The following is a 5,260-nucleotide window of genomic DNA, read 5'->3' on the forward strand; positions in this document are numbered from 1 at the left end:
TTTTTTTGGTTTTCCTAGACAGGGTGTTGCCCCTGGCTGTCTCTCTGTGTTGCCCTGGCTGTCCTGGAATTTGCTCTGTAGACCAAGCTGGCCTCGAACTCAGAAATCTGCCTGCCTTTGCCTCCCAAGTGCTGGGATTAAAGGCGTGCGCCACCACTGCCTGGTTTAGCACATACCTTTAATCCCAGCACTTTGGAAGGAGAATTAGGCCTACCTAGGAGTTTGAGGCCTACCTGGTCTAAAAAACTAGTTCAAAGGTTCCACAGAGAAACTCTGTCTTGCAAATCCTAAATAAAGAACAAACAAAATAGGAGCCAGGTGCTGGTGGCCCCAAAGCATCGTTAATCCTACCACAGTGGAGGCGGAGGCAGGCGGATGGATCTCCAGTGTACTGAGAAGTTTTAACTGCTATTCATGCTCTTGTGGTGAGTGCTTTACTGACAGCCATCTCTTAGATGTGTGTTTATATTTGAGACAGGGTCTCCCTGTGTAACCCTGCTAGGCCTGGAATTCTATGGAGACTAGGCTGGCTTCAACTCTCATAGACCTGCCTGTCTCTGCCTGTGCCTCTCCAGTGCTGGGATTAAAGGTGAGTGGTGCTACCGTGCCCAGCCAGATGTGTGTGTTAACAGCCTGGAACTGAGCTGAGTGGTGGTATGTACTCATTCAATAAATGTTTTTCAAGCCTTTGCTGTTTACTTGGTACTAAAGCTAAGGCAAATGCTGAGACAGGCCCTCCCACCATGACCTCTACAGTTGGGCCAGAGATACAGATGCCACCAGTTGCTCTTCTATCCTGACCTCATTTTCAGCAACCAATTTGCTTTGTAGTTCATGGAGAAAATGAAAGCTGGAATTTATTCAAACTGTCCCTCACCTCCTCAAAACATGTTTCCCCACCAGTCTGCCCCATCCCTTTTCCTAGGAAGGAAACACTGTTTTTCCTTTTGAAGGCCGCCCATTTTCTCTCACTTGACTTCTCTTTGTTCTTTGTTTTGATGTGATTTTTTTTTTCCTTTCATCTTCAGCCTGCCTTTGGTTCCCTCCTTAGCTTATGAGCCTGTTCCCAGTCTCCCTCTCCCCCAGCCCCATTCTGAAAAACTGCTTCCTTTTCTGGTTGCTAATCTAACTATCGTCCTCCCCAAAGTTAGTGGGAGCAGTTTATGCCCATTTTTATTCACCCCTCAGACCACTTTGTTATCACTAATTCTTTAAAACATTTTGAGATTACTGTCAGCCGCCTGGTTGCAGACCAACGATTTCTTCGTGTCACAGTGTGCTCCTGATTGGTTTCTTCATCTTTAAGCTTTCTTATGGCAGGATGTGATGGTGACGTGAATGTGGACCAGTGAGGGGGCTAGCTCAGTTGGCTAGTGAGATGGCAGAAGTTAGGTAAAGGCCCTTGGCACTCACTGATCCTGACAACTTGAGTTTAACCCCTGGGATCCATGTAGTTGGTAGAGAGGACAGACTCCTTGCAAGTTGCTCTCTGACCTCTACAAATGCAATACATAAATAGACTGCATTTTCTTTTTAAAAAACAAAGATCGAGCTGGAGAGATGGCTCAGCCGTCAAGAGCACTGGCTGTTCTTCCAGAGGTCCTGAGTTTAATTCCCAGCAACCACATGGTGGCTCACAACCATCTGCAATGGGATCCAATTCCCTCCTCTGGTGTGTATGAAGAAAGCTACAATGTATTCATATACATAAAATAAATCTTTAAAAAGCCAAAGTTTGAAGGGGGTAGGAGAAGGCAAATGTGAACATGCCCACCTTTTATCTCAGTGCTCTGGAAACAAACAAAGGCAGGTGGGTATTTGTGAGTTCAAGGCCAGCCAGGGCTACACAGTGAGACCTTACTTGATTTAAACAAGCTACAAGGAGCCACAGAGATGTTAAGGATGCTTGCTGGAAGCTGGGTACACACCTTTAGTTCAGCACTCAAGAGGCAGACAGATAGATCTGAGTTTGAGACCAACTGGTCTACAAAATGAGTCACAGGACAACTATAGCTGTTCTGGGAAATGTCTCAGAAAAAAAGAAAGAAAGAAAGAAAAGAAAAGAATGCTTGCTCTGCTCTTCCAGAGGACCCACGTCTGGCAGCTCACGACTACCTGTAACTGGAGCTCCAGAAGATCTGATGTCCTCTTCTGGCCTCTGAAGACACTCTACTTCAGTGCACAAACTCACAGGTAGACGCACACATAAAAACATAATTAAAATAAAAGTCAGGACATCCGAGGCTACATAATGAATAAAAATAAAAAGTAAAATCTTTTAAATAAAGCAAGATGTAAATAAACCATCTGGCGAGATAGCTCAGCAGGTAAAGGTACTGGCCCCTAAGCCTGACAACCTGGGTTTGAGCCCTGGCACCAACATGGTTGAAGAAGAAAACCATCTCCTGAGGGTTGGCCCCTGACTTTCACACATGCTGTGGCATGCACATGTATGTACACACAACACCACAACACTCAAATAGGTATAAAGAATGAATAAAACCCAAGTGTGGTGGCTTAGATCTATAATCTCAACACTCAGGAGGCAGAGGCAAGTGCACCTCTGTGAGAGAACAACCCGGTTTACAAGGTGGCACACTGCCGGGCAGTGGTGGTGCACACCTTTGATCCCAGCATTTGGGAGGTAGAGGCAGGTGAATTTCTGAGTTCGAGGCCAGCTGTCTGGAAAAACCAAAAAAAAAAAAAAAAAAAAAAAAAAGTGGCACTCTGTCTCAGAATGCATGTATGTGTGGATGTGTGGTGTGTGTGTGTGTACATGTGCATGCATACGTGTATATCTGGTAGTGAAAAGCCAGCCAACACTGGCAAAACAGAATGTGACACTAAATCACTTGTATCTTCTCCAGCCCTTCTAGTCTCCTTCAGAGACATTACTTCCTCTGACACTTAAGCATTGGTGTTCCATCTTAGGCCCTTTCTCTCTCTCTCTCTCTCTTTCTCTTTTCTTTCTTTCTTTCTTTCTTTCTTTCTTTCTTTCTTTCTTTCTTTCTTTCTTTCTGTCTCTCTCTCTTTCTTTCTCTCTTTCTCTCTCTCTTTCTTTCTTTCTTTCTTTCTTTCTTTCTTTCTTTCTTTCTTTCTTTCTCTCTCTCTTTCTTTCTTTCTTTCTCAAGTCTCATCTACTCTAGCATGTTCTCTTTCTTCTTCCCCAGACCTCTGTCTCTGTTGCCATGTATACACACACCCCTACTGCCTGTGTCAAGACCTGGGATTAAAGGCATCTGCCACTGTGCCTGGCTTTGTTGTTGTTTTTTAAATTGCCTAGGCTGGCCTTGAACTCCCTCTGTATCCCAGCAGACCTTGGAGTTTTAATCCTCCCACCTCAGCCAAGTAACTGAGATTATAGGCTTGTGCCACCACCAGTCCAGATTTTCTTACACACACACACACACACACACACACACACACACACACACACACGGGGGGGGGGGGAGAGAGATTTGTGTATATGTGTGTGCAAGTGGCAGGCATTGCAGCTATAGTTACACGTGTTTTCCAACTGAACTCAAGATCTGTAAAAACAGCAGGGCACCCTTACCTGCTAAGCCTGGGTTATATGTATGTGCAGGCACACACAATTTTTTTTTTTTTTTTTTTTTGTCTGCTTGGGATTCCAGCTCAGGTTCTTTCTCTCCAACTGCAGTTATTGCCCCTGCTCCCTGCACTGCCACCTTGAGACAAGGCCCAGGATGGCCTGGGATTGACCGTGTAGCCCAAGATGGCCTCCAACTTGCAGCAGTCTTCCTGCCTCTTAATTCCAAATGCTGAGATTACAGGAGTGAGCCACCGTGCTTGGGTTCTGGGTTGTTTCTGTCTTCAAAAGAAATAGTGACCCGAGGCTTTGGCTGAGGCGTTCGCCTTGCTGCTGCATCCTTACCCTGCTCCCACTCTGGAGGAGAGGGTCTCCAGAGACATTCCAGACAAAAGAAGCCATTTGATCTTCAATTGCCCACATCCTCACTTATCTGATCTGGAGGCTGGCGAAGGAGGACAGCAGGAACTAAGCGCAGCATCCCACACCTTACTAACACAGCCCTGCAGACTTCCGGAAGGGCCGAGGAAGGATACAACGATGCTGTCTCCAGCCCTGTCCTTTCCTCACAGAGATTGCCTCCTCTCATGCATGCTCCCCAGGAGAAAGGACCTGTCTGCAATGAGCTACTACCTTCATCTCTGATCTAAGTTAGGTCATTCTGAGAAAGGCAGCTAGTACAGAGACAGGAGCATGAACAGGAACCAGGCCCCTTTGACCAGCGCTTTGAAGCTCACAGGTGTGGACATGATAACCTATGACTGGTTTCTTACTCTGAGGGAACTGAGGCTGCACGTCTGTCTCTATGGCAACACAAGCCACAGACCCTCTGTTCATATGGACATGCTCTCTGCACACCCTGTGGCCTCCCTTTATATTTTATAATGCTGCAGTTTAGGAGGTTTTGGAGGCATACTGTGAATGTTAGTCATCTGAGGAGGCCCTCTTGCCAGGGACAAGTGTCTTCTATGTCTGCTGACCTCTGGTGGTGAGATTTTGAACTGCAGACTCCCTTCCCAGTTGTTAGCCTGTTGGGCAAATGTTATGCTGGCTGGTGCACACTTCTCAGCAATCCAAATTCAAATGTTGAAATTCTGTAAACAGTGGAAAGAGCCCTGGCTGACCTGGAATTTGCCATGTTGACCAGGCTGGCCTTGAACTCACAGAGATCCATTCTGCTTCTGCCTCCTGAGTGCTGGGATTAAAGGCATGCATCATGCCCAATATGGAAACATTTCTTTAGCCTCTTAAGTTTGCATTTGTTTTAAGGCAACGTTGTACAATACAGAGAACAGAACCTTGGCTTTGGAGTCATATATACCCAGGTTCAAATCTCACTCTGCTTTTTTGTTGTTGTTTAAAATTAGAATGACTATTGATATGGCCTAGTTGGCCATCAATGGGAGGAGAGGCCCTTGGTCTTGCGAAGATCATATGCCCCAGTACAGGGCAATGCCAGGGCCAAGAAGCAGAAGTGCGTGGGTTGGGGAGCAGGGTGGGAGGAGGGTATAGAGGACTTTGGGGATAACATTTGAAATGTAAATGAAGAAAATATCTAATAAAAAAAAAAAAGAATGACAGCTGGGCGGTGGTGGCACACGCCTTTAATCTCAGCCCTTGGGAGGCAGAGGCAGGCGGATTTCTGAGTTCGAGGCCAGCCTGGTCTACAGAGTGAGTTCCAGGACAGCCAGGGCTACACAGAGAAACCCT

The sequence above is a fragment of the Mus caroli genome, chromosome 15 (assembly GCF_900094665.2).
Source record: "Mus caroli chromosome 15, CAROLI_EIJ_v1.1, whole genome shotgun sequence".
NCBI classification, from domain to species: Eukaryota; Metazoa; Chordata; class Mammalia; order Rodentia; family Muridae; genus Mus; species Mus caroli.